The sequence below is a fragment of the Microcebus murinus genome, chromosome 14, assembly GCF_040939455.1.
Source record: "Microcebus murinus isolate Inina chromosome 14, M.murinus_Inina_mat1.0, whole genome shotgun sequence".
NCBI lineage: Eukaryota > Metazoa > Chordata > Mammalia > Primates > Cheirogaleidae > Microcebus > Microcebus murinus.
The window spans coordinates 75903719-75914301 of record NC_134117.1 but is presented as its reverse complement, the minus strand read 5'-3'; positions in this window follow the sequence as shown (position 1 = coordinate 75914301).

Here is a 10583-nt window from a genome sequence, read left to right as displayed (position 1 = left end):
ATATCACATTTTCTTTATTCATACATCTGTTGATGGACATTTAGGTTGATTCCATAACTTGGCTATTATGAATAGTGCTACAATGAACATGGGAGTACAGGCAGCTTTTCAACAAACTGATTTCAACTATTTGAGGTAAATGCCCAAAAGTATGATTTCTGTTATCATATGGTAGTTCTATTCTTGTGTTTTTTAAGAACCTCCATATGGTTTTCCATAATGACTATACTAATTAACATTCCCATCAACACTATGCAAGGGTTCTCTTTTCTATACATCTTCACCAAAACGTGTTATCTTTTATCTTTTTGATAATAGGTATTCTAACAGATATAAGATAATATTTAATTGTGGTTTTAATTTGCATTTCCCCATTGATTAGCAATGTCGAGCATGTTTTCATATATCTGTTGGTCATTTGTATGTCTTTTTAGAAAGGTATATTCAGGTTATTTGCCCAATTTTTAATTGTTTTTTTTTTCTTGCTATTGAGTTGTTTGTGTTCCTTTTATATTTTGGACATTTAACTATTGTTGAACATAGTGCTTGTAAGTTCTTTCTTCCAATCTATATGGTGTCTATCCAAACCATTAATTATTTCCTTTGTCGTACAGAAGCTTTTTAGTATGATGTAACCCCACCTATATATTTTTACTTTTGTTGCCTCTCTTTTTGGGTTTCATATAAAAAAATAATTGCCCAGAGCAATGTTGTGTCATTTCCCCCCTACATTTTCTTCTAGTAGTTTTAGAGTTTTTGATCTTATGTCTAAGTCTTTAATCCATTCTGAGTTGATTTGTTGATAGTGTGAGATTAGGGTCCAATTTTACTCCTCTGCTTGTGGATATCAGATTTCCTAAAGCAATTTATTAAAGAGACTATCCTTTTTAAACTTTGCATATTCTTGGAACCTTTGTCAAAAATCAATTGATCATACATGAGTGGGTTCATTTCTGGGGTCTCTATTCTGTTCTATTGGTCTATCTCTTTTGGATTTTTTATGCCATTTTAATTACTATAGCTTTGTAGTATAGTTGGAATCAGATAGGGTAATGTCTCCAGCTTTTTTTTTTCTTCTTTTGAGACAGGGTCTTGCTCTGTCATCCAGGCTGTAGTGTAATGGTCACTGTAGTGACCACTATTGCTCAGTACAGTCTCAAATTCCTGGGCTCAAGCAATCCTCCCACCTTAGCCTCCTGAGTAGATAAGACTACAGGCATGTGTCACCATGCCCAGCAATTATTTTATTATTAGTAGTAGAGATGGGATCTCACTATGTTGCCCAGGCTAGTCTCAAACTCCTGGCCTCAAGTGATCCTCCAGTCTTTCCCTCTCAATGTGCTAGGATTACAGGCATGAGCCACCACACTTGGGCCAGATTTGTTCTTTTAGATAATAATTGCTTTGCCATCTGGGTTTTTGTGGTTACATATGAAGTTTAAGATTGTTTTTCTATTTCTATGAAGATTGGCATTGGAATTTTGATAGGTTTTGCATTAAATCTGTAGATCCCTTTGGGTATTGTTAGCATTTTAACAATATTAATTATTCTAATCCATGAACATGGATATCTTTCCATTTATTTGTGTCTTCTTTAATTTCTTTCATCAATATTTTATATTTAATAGATTTCAGTGTATAGGTTTTTTTATCTCTTTGGTTAAATTTATTCCTAAGTTGTTTTTTTTTTATAGCTATTGTAAATGAGATCGTTTTCTTGATTTCTTTTTCAGAGAATTCATTGTTAATGTATAGAAATGCTACTGATTTTTGTGTGTTGATTTTGTATCCTGTAATTTTACTGTATGCTTTTATTGGTTCTAACTATTTCTTGGTAGAGCCTTTAAAGTTTTCTATATATGAATACAATATTATGTCATCTGCAAATAGTGACAATTTCATTTCTTCCTTTCCTATTTGAATTATTTTTATTTCTTTCTCTTCCCTAATTTCTCTGGCAAGGACTTTCATTACTATTAGTATGTTGAATAGAAGTGGAGAGAGTAGGCATACTTGTCTTGTTCAAGATCTTGGAGGAAAGGCTTTCAGTTTTTCACTGTTGAGTATAACATTAGCTGTTGGCTTGTCATATATGGTCTTTAAGCTGTTGAGGTACATTCCTTCCAAACCCAATTTGGTGAGAATTTTTATCATGAAAGAATGTTAAATTTTGTCAAATGCTCTTTCTCTATCTAATGAGGTGATCGTATGGTTTTTGTCTTTCATGCTATTGATGTATGTATGTTGATTCATCCTTGCATATCAGGGATAAATCCCACTTGATCATAGTGGATGATCCTTTTACTGTTGTTGAATTTGGTTTGCCAGTATTTTTCTTTTTTGAGGATTTTTGCATCCATGTTCATCAAGGATATTGGCCTGTAATTTACTTTTCTTATAATATTCTTGTCTGGCTTTGGTATCAGCGTAATGCTGTCCTCACAGAATGAGATATTATTTCATTTCACTTTTATAATAATTTCTTCATTATCTCATTTGTTGTTCAGGAGAATATTCTTAATTTACATGTATTTAAGAATTTTCTAAAATTCTTCCTGTTGATTTCTAGTTTCATAACATTGTGGCTATTAAAGATACTTGATATGATTCCAATCTTCTTAAAATTTATGACTTGTTTTATGCCCTAATATGTGATAGATCCTGGAAATGCTTTATATGCTCTTGAGAAGAATATGTAATTGTTGCTGTTGAATAAAATGATCTGTATATATCTTTTAGGTCCATTTCACTTAAAGTATTGTTCAAGTTCAATGTTTTCTTGTTAATTTTATATCTGGATAATCTGTCCATGGTTTAAAGTGGAGTATTGTAGTTTTGTGCTATTATAGTATTGTAACATATCTCTCCCTTAAAATCCTTTAATGATTGTTTTATATATTTAGATGCTTCTATGTTAGGTGAATATTTATTTACAATTATTAAATCCTCTTGATGAATTGAATTCTATCATTATCTAACACACTTTTTGTGTCATTTTACGGTTTTTGACTTAAATTCTATTTTGTCAGATATAAATTTAGCTACCACGGCTCTCTTTTTTCCATTTTCCATTTTTTTCAGCATAATGTGGGGATACAAATGTTAAGGTTATGTATATTGCCCATGCCCACTCCCCCCTCTAGTCAGCACTTCAAGCGTGACCATCCCCCAAATGTTGCACATCTCACTCATTATGTTTCTATAAACCCATCCCCTCCTCCCCCTTGCACATGCCCAACACCCGATAAATGTTATTCCTATATGTCCACTTATGTGTTGATCCGTTAATACCAATTTGCTGGTGAGTACATGTGGTGCTTATTTTTTCATTCTTGAAATACTTCACTTAGTAGAATGGGTTCTAGCTCTATCCAGGAAAATACAAGAGGTGGTATATCACCATAGTTTCTTAACACTAAATAGTACTTCGTGGTATACATATACCACATTTTATTAATCCACTCATGTATTGATGGGCACTTGGGTTGTTTCCACAACTTTGTAATTGTGAATTGTGCTGCTATAAACATTCAAGTGCAGGTATCTTTTTTGTAGACTGTCAGTTGATCTTTGGGTAGGTGCCCAGTAGTGAGATTGCTGGATCAAATGGTAGATCTACTTGTGTCACTTTAAGGTAGCTCCATATTGCTTTCCACAGAGGTTGAACTAGTTTGCAGTCCCACCAGCAGTGTAGCAGTGTTCTTATCTTTCTACATCCACACCAACATTTGTTTGGCGACTTTTTGATAAAAGCCATTCTTACTGGAGATAAGTGATATCTCATTGTAGTTTTGATTTGTATTTCCCTGATGATTAGAGATGTTGAGCATTTTTTCATATGTTTGTTGGCCATTATTCTGTCTTCCTTTGAAAAGTTTCTGTTCATGTCCTTTGCCCACTTTTTGATAGGGTTGTTTGATTTTTCCTTGCTGATTTTCCTGAGTTCTAAATAGATTCTAGCTATCAGCCCTTTATCAGATGTGTAGCTTGCAAAAATTTTCTCCCATTCTGTGGGTTGTCTGTTTGCTCTCTTGACAGTTTCTTTGGCTGTGCAGAAGTTTTTAATTTGATCAGGTCCCATCTATTTATTTTTGTTGCTGCTGTGATTGCCTTTGGGGTCTTCTTCATAAAATCTTTGCCTAAGCCACTGTCTAGAAGAGTATTCCTAATGTTTTCCACTAGAATTCTAATAGTTTCACATCTAAGGTTCAAGTCTGTTACCCAGCGTGAGTTGATTTTTTGAGAGGTGAAAGGTGTGGGTCTTATTTCAGTCTTCTACATGTTGCTATCCAGTTTTCCCAGAATCATTTATTGAATAAGGATTCTTTTCCCTAGTGTTTTTTTGTGCTTTGTCAAAGATTAGTTGGCTATATGAGGATTTTTTTTTGTTTTAATCTTCTCACTGTTTATTTTAGATTATCATCCTGAATGGCTTACATGCTTTAAGATCTTTACTGTGAGAAATGCAGTATAAAATCTATAGTTTTAGTTTAACAAGAGAGGGGGAGAGAGAGAGAGAGAGGGAGAGAGAGAGAGAGGGAGGGAGGGAGGGAGGGATGGAGAGAGAGCGAGAGAGAGAGAGAGAGAGAACGAAGCCCAGAGTTTCATTCTGCACACTTAAAAATAAGAACTGTATGCTTATAAAATTCCTGACCTTAAGGCCATACTATAGATTAAATGTCATAAGGTCTTTATGATGAGGATGGTTTTATATCTGGGTTCTCTGGTCTGTTCCACTGGTCAATGTCCCTCTTCTTGTGCTAGTGCCAAGCTCTTTTAATTACTATAGCTTAGTAGTATAGTTTCAAGTCTTGTAAATTGATACCTCCTATTTTGTTTTTATTGCCTAGGATTGATTTTGCTATACGGGGTCTTTTCTGGTTCCATATGAAGCGTCAAATTATTTTTCTATATCTATGAAAAATGATGATGGTATTTTAATAGGGATTACATTGACTCTGTAGGTCACTTTGGGTAGTATAGATATTTTAACAGTGTTGAATCTGCCTATCCATGAGCATGGTATATTCTTTCACCTGTTTACATCCTCTGCTATTTCCTTCTTCAGTGTTTCATAGTTCTCTCTGTAGAGGTCTTTTATCTCCTTAGTTAAATATATTCCTAAGTACTTTATTTTCTTTGTTGCTATTTGGAAGGGTATTGAGTCCTTGATTTGGTTCTCACCTTGACTGTTGTTGGCATATATGAATGCCTCTGATTTCTGTGTATTGATTTTGTATCCTGAGACTTTACTAAATTCATTTATCAATTTGAGAAGTCTCTTGGTTGAATCCTTGGGATTTTCTAGGTATAATATCATGTCATAAGTAGAGTGAGAGTTTGATCTCTTCTGCTCCCATTTGGATGCCCTTAATTCTGCTCTCTTGTCTGATTGCTATAGCAAGGACTTTCAGCACTATGGTGAATAGAAGTGGAAATAGTGGGCAACCTTGTCTTGTTCTAGTTCTAAGTGGGAATACTTTCAATTTTTTCCCATTCAGTAGGATATTGACTGTGGGTTTGTCATATATGTCTTGTATCATTTTTAAGGAAGCCCCGTCTATGCCTATTTTGTTGAGCATTCCTATCATAAAAGAGTGTTGAATTTTGTCGAATGCTTTTCTGCGTCTATTGAGAGGATCATATAGTCTTTGTTTTTGCTTCTGTTTATATGGTGAATTACATTTATAGATCTCTGTATGTTGAACCATCCCTGCATCCTTGGGATGAAGCCCACTTGGTTGTGATAGATTATTTTCTTGACAAGCACCTGCATTCGATTGGCTAGGATTTTGTTGAGAATTTTTGCATATATATTCATAAGGGCTATTGGTCTGTAGTTTTCTTTTTTGTTGTTGCATCATTTCCTGGTTTTTGTATCAGGGTTATGTTCGCTTCATAAAATGTGTTGGGAATGATTCCATCCTTCTCAATGTTGTGTAATAATTTCTGCAGGATAGGCACCTGTTCTTCTTTGTAGGTGTGGTAAAATTTGAGTCTGAAACCATGTACTCTAGGATATTTCTTTTTAGGAAGTTTTTTTATTGCTGTTTCAATTTCATTATTTGATATTGGTCTGTTCAGGAATTCTTTTTTTTATCATTTCCCCTTTAGTCTATCTGTATCCTTAAAAGTTAGGTGACATTCTTGTAGGCAACATATAGTTTTGTTTTTATTCATTCAGTCACTCTATGTCTTTTATTTGTATAATTTAATCCATTTACATGCAAGGTAATTAATTATAAGTAAGGACTTACTATTGCCATTTTGTTAATTGGTTTTTAGTTGTTTTGTAGATACTTTGTTTCTTTCTTCCTCTCTTACTATGTTCCTTTGTGGTTTGATGGTTTCTGTATTAGTATGCTTCAAATCCTTTCTATATATTTTTTTGGTACATTTCCTAAAGATTTTTGTTTTGTGGCTACTGTAGCCTTACATAGAACATCTAATACTTATAACAGCCTGCTCCAAACTGATAACTTAACTTTGTATTTTATACAAAACACTCTATGCTTTTACTGACTCCATTTTATGTATTTGATATTAAAGTTTACATCGTTTTGTAGTGTAATTTATTTTAGCTCTACTTGTTATTAATAGTTTGGTCTTTTAGTCTTCATACTAGAGATAAAATTGATTTACATATCATTACAGTCTTAGAGTATTCTGACTGTGGCTCTGTTTTACTTATACCATTAAGTTTTGTTCTTTGTTATGTTTCATGTTATTAACTTACAGCCTTTTGTTTCAGTTTAAAGAACTCCCTTTAGCAATTTTTGTAAAGCATATCTAGTGGTGATGAACAACCTTAGTTTTTGTTTGGGAAAGTTTTTATTTATCACTCATTGCTGGGTAAAGTATTCTTGGTTGGCAGTTGTTGTCCTTCAGCATTTTGGATATATCCACTCTCTCTTGGCTTGTAGGGTTTCTACTAAGAAATCCCCTGGCAATAATATTTGCATTTCTTTGTGTATAATGTATTTCTCATATCTTGCTGTTTTTATAATTTTTTCTTTATCTTTGATTTTTGTTAGTTTGATTATAATGTCTTGGTGAACTCTTCTTTGGGGTGAATTTGACTGGAGACTTCTATGCTTTCTTTACCTGAAATGCATAGAGGCTGGAGCCTTCCTGCCAGGACAGTGTTGTTGGGCAGGTTGGGCAGGACTTTTGGCTGAGTGGAGCCATGGTTTGACTTCCTGGGTCAAGCATGTCTAACCCCTATGCTTCTTTGAAATGGGTAGAGACAGGCACCTTCCTGCCTGGGCAGGATTGTTGAGGTGAGCTCTGAGGCCAGGCATGGAGGCTACCCATCTAGCAACTCAAGCTGTGTGGAACTTCCCAATATGTTTCTTTCTTACTTATATGTTAGTTTATTTTTTATTTCAGCATATTATGGGGGTACAAATGTTTAGGTTGTATATATTGCCCTTGCCCCCAACCCTGAGCCAGAGCTTCAAGTGTGTCTATCCGCCAGATGGTGTGCATCACACTCCTTATGTATGTATATACCAATCCTCTCCTCCCTCCTCCCATCTGCCTGACACCTGGTGAATGTTATTCCTATATGTGCACAATTCATAATTACAAAGATGTGGAAACAACCCATTATGTTTCTAAAGGCAACCCGCTCAGCTTTGTAGGTATCTATGAAGTTGGTTTGTATCTCTGATCTGGTGCAAGAGGTGGCATAAACACAGAGGTATCACCAAGGTCACTATGATTTCTGCCTTTTTTGTTTCTATCTGATCTAGGCAGTTTATTCATGCTATAACTCCCAGTTTTCCCCTTGTCATGAAAGCAGAGTGGGAATATCTCCGAATGCTACAGAAGCTGGATGATTGCCTCTGGTTCTTTTTTTCTCCCTGTAGAAACTATGAATCCAGGGACATCTTTGTTTGTCATTGGGCTGACTTGGGAGAGAGGAAGAAGCAGCAGAGTAATAGTGAGACTGTTCTTCTTCCCTTCTAATTTGGTTTTTATTTAGTTCTGCAGACCACTTGTGTGTTTCAATCTTGTTTCCCAGTATTGAGATTTTTAAAAAGTTGCCTAGTGTGTGGTGAGTTGCCAGATCGACTATCTGTGGTGCAGAGGGGAGCCTGGGATTTTCTATTTCACCATCTTGCTGACATCACCCCTTAGAAAATCTTTTTTTTTTAAATTTATTTTTTATTGTATTTTGGCATATTATGGGGGTGCAGATTTTAAGGTTTTAATAAATGCCCTTCCCGTCCAAAAGTCTGAGTTTCCAGCATGACCATCCCCCAGATAGTGCACATGTCACTCATTATGTATGTATATACATGCCCCCCCCCCACCAATACACTATTACTATAGTACCTATGTGTCCACTTAGGTGCTACTCAGTTAATACCAGTTTGCTAGTGAGTATATGTGGTGCTTGAATTCCATGCTTGGGATACTTCACTTAGTAGTTTGGGTTCCAGCTCTAACCAGGAAAATATAAGATGTGCTATAGCACATTGTCACCATTGTTTCTTAGAACTGAATAGTACTCCATGGTATACATATACCACATTTTATTAATCCATTCTTTGATTGATGGGCACTTGGGCTGTTTCCACAGCCTTGCAATTATGAATTGTGCAGCTATGAACATTCGAGTGCAAGTGTCTTTTTTGTAGAGTGTCATTGGATCTTTTGGGTAGATGCCCAGCAATGGGATTGCTGGATCAAATGGTAGATGCACTTGTATCGCTTTAAGGTATCTCCATATTGCTTTCCACAGAGGTTGAACTAGTTTGCAGTCCCACCAGCAGTGTAGGAGTGTTCCTCTCTCACTACATCCACGCTAGCATTTGTTATTTGGAGACTTTTTGATAAAGGCCATTCTCACTGGTGTTAAGTGATATATCATTGTAGTTTTGATTTGCATTTCCCTGATGATTAGAGATGATGAGCATTTTTTCATATGTTTGTTGGTCATTCTTCTGTCTTCTTTAGAAAAATTTCTGTTCAAGTCCTTTGCCCACTTTTTAATAGGAATATTTGACTTTTTCTTCCTGATTTTCGTGAGTTCTAAGTATATTCTAGTTATCAGCCCTTTGTCGGATACGTAGGATGCAAAAATTTTCTCCCATTCTGTAGGTTGTCTGTTTACTTTCATGACTGTTTCTTTGGCTGTGCAGAAGCTTTGTAGTTTCAACATGTCCCATTTATTTATTTTTGTTGCTGCTTTGATTGCCTTTGGGGATTTCTTCATAAACTCTTTGCCTAGGCTGATGTCTAGGAGAGTCTTTCCAACATTTTCCTCTAGAATTCTAATGGTTTCATACCTGAGATTTAAGTCTGTTATCCAGAGTGAGTTGATTTTTGTGAGAGGTGAAAGGTGTGGGTCCTGTTTTAACCTTCTACAAGAGACTATCCAGTTTTGCCAGCACCATTTATTGAAAGGGGATTCTTTTCCCCAGTGTATGTTTTTGTCTGCTTTGTCAAAGGTTACATGGCTATATGAGGGTGGTTTTATATCAGGATTCTCACATCTGTTCCACTGGTCAATAATCCTATTTTTGTGCCAATACCAGATTGTTTTAATTACAACAGCTTTGTAGTATAGTTTGATATCTGGCATATTAATGCCTCCCAATTTGTTTTTGTTGCCTAGAATTACTCTTGATATTCGGGGTCTTCTTTGGTTCCATACGAAGCGTAAAATTATTTTTTCTATATCTGTGAAGAATGCTGATGGGATTTTAATAGGTATTGCGTTGAATCTGTAGATCAGTTTGGGTAGTATAGACATTTTAATGATGTTGAGTCTGCCGATCCACGAGCATGGAATGGATTTCCATCTGTTTATATCTTCTGCTATTTCCTTCCTCAGTGTTTCATAGTTCTCTCTATAGAGGTCTTTTACCTCCTTGGTTAAGTATACTCCTAGGTACTTTAATTTCTTTGTTGCTATTGTGAAGGGTATTGAGTCTTTAATTTGGTTCTCGATTTGATTTTTGTTGGCATATACGAATGCCTCTGATTTCTGTGTATTGATTTTGTATCCTGAGACTGCTAAATTCATTGATCAGTTCCAGGAGTTTCCTGGTTGAATCTTTGGGGTTTTCTAGATATAATATCATATCATCCGCAAACAGTGAAAGTTTGATCTCTTCTGCCCCTATTTGGATCCACTTTCCTGTCTGATTGCTGTAGCCAGGACTTCCAGTACTATGTTGAATAGAAGTGGAGATAGTGGGCAGCCTTGTCTGGTTCCAGTTCTAAGTGGGAATGCTTTCAGTTTTTCCCCATTCAGTATGATGTTGGCTATGGGTCTGTCATAAATGGCTTGTATTATTTTTAGGTATGTCCCTTCTATGCCTATTTTCTTCAGTGTTCATATCATGAAAGGGTGTTGAATTTTGTCAAAAGCTTTTTCTGCATCTATTGAGAGAATCATGTGGTCTTTGTTTTTGCTTCTGTTTATGTGGTGAATTGCATTTATAGATTTACGTATGTTGAACCATCCCTGCATTCCTGGGATGAAGCCCACTTGGTCATGATGGATTATTTTTTTGATAAGCGTCTGGATTCGGTTAGCTAAGATTTTGTTGAAAATTTTTGCATCTATA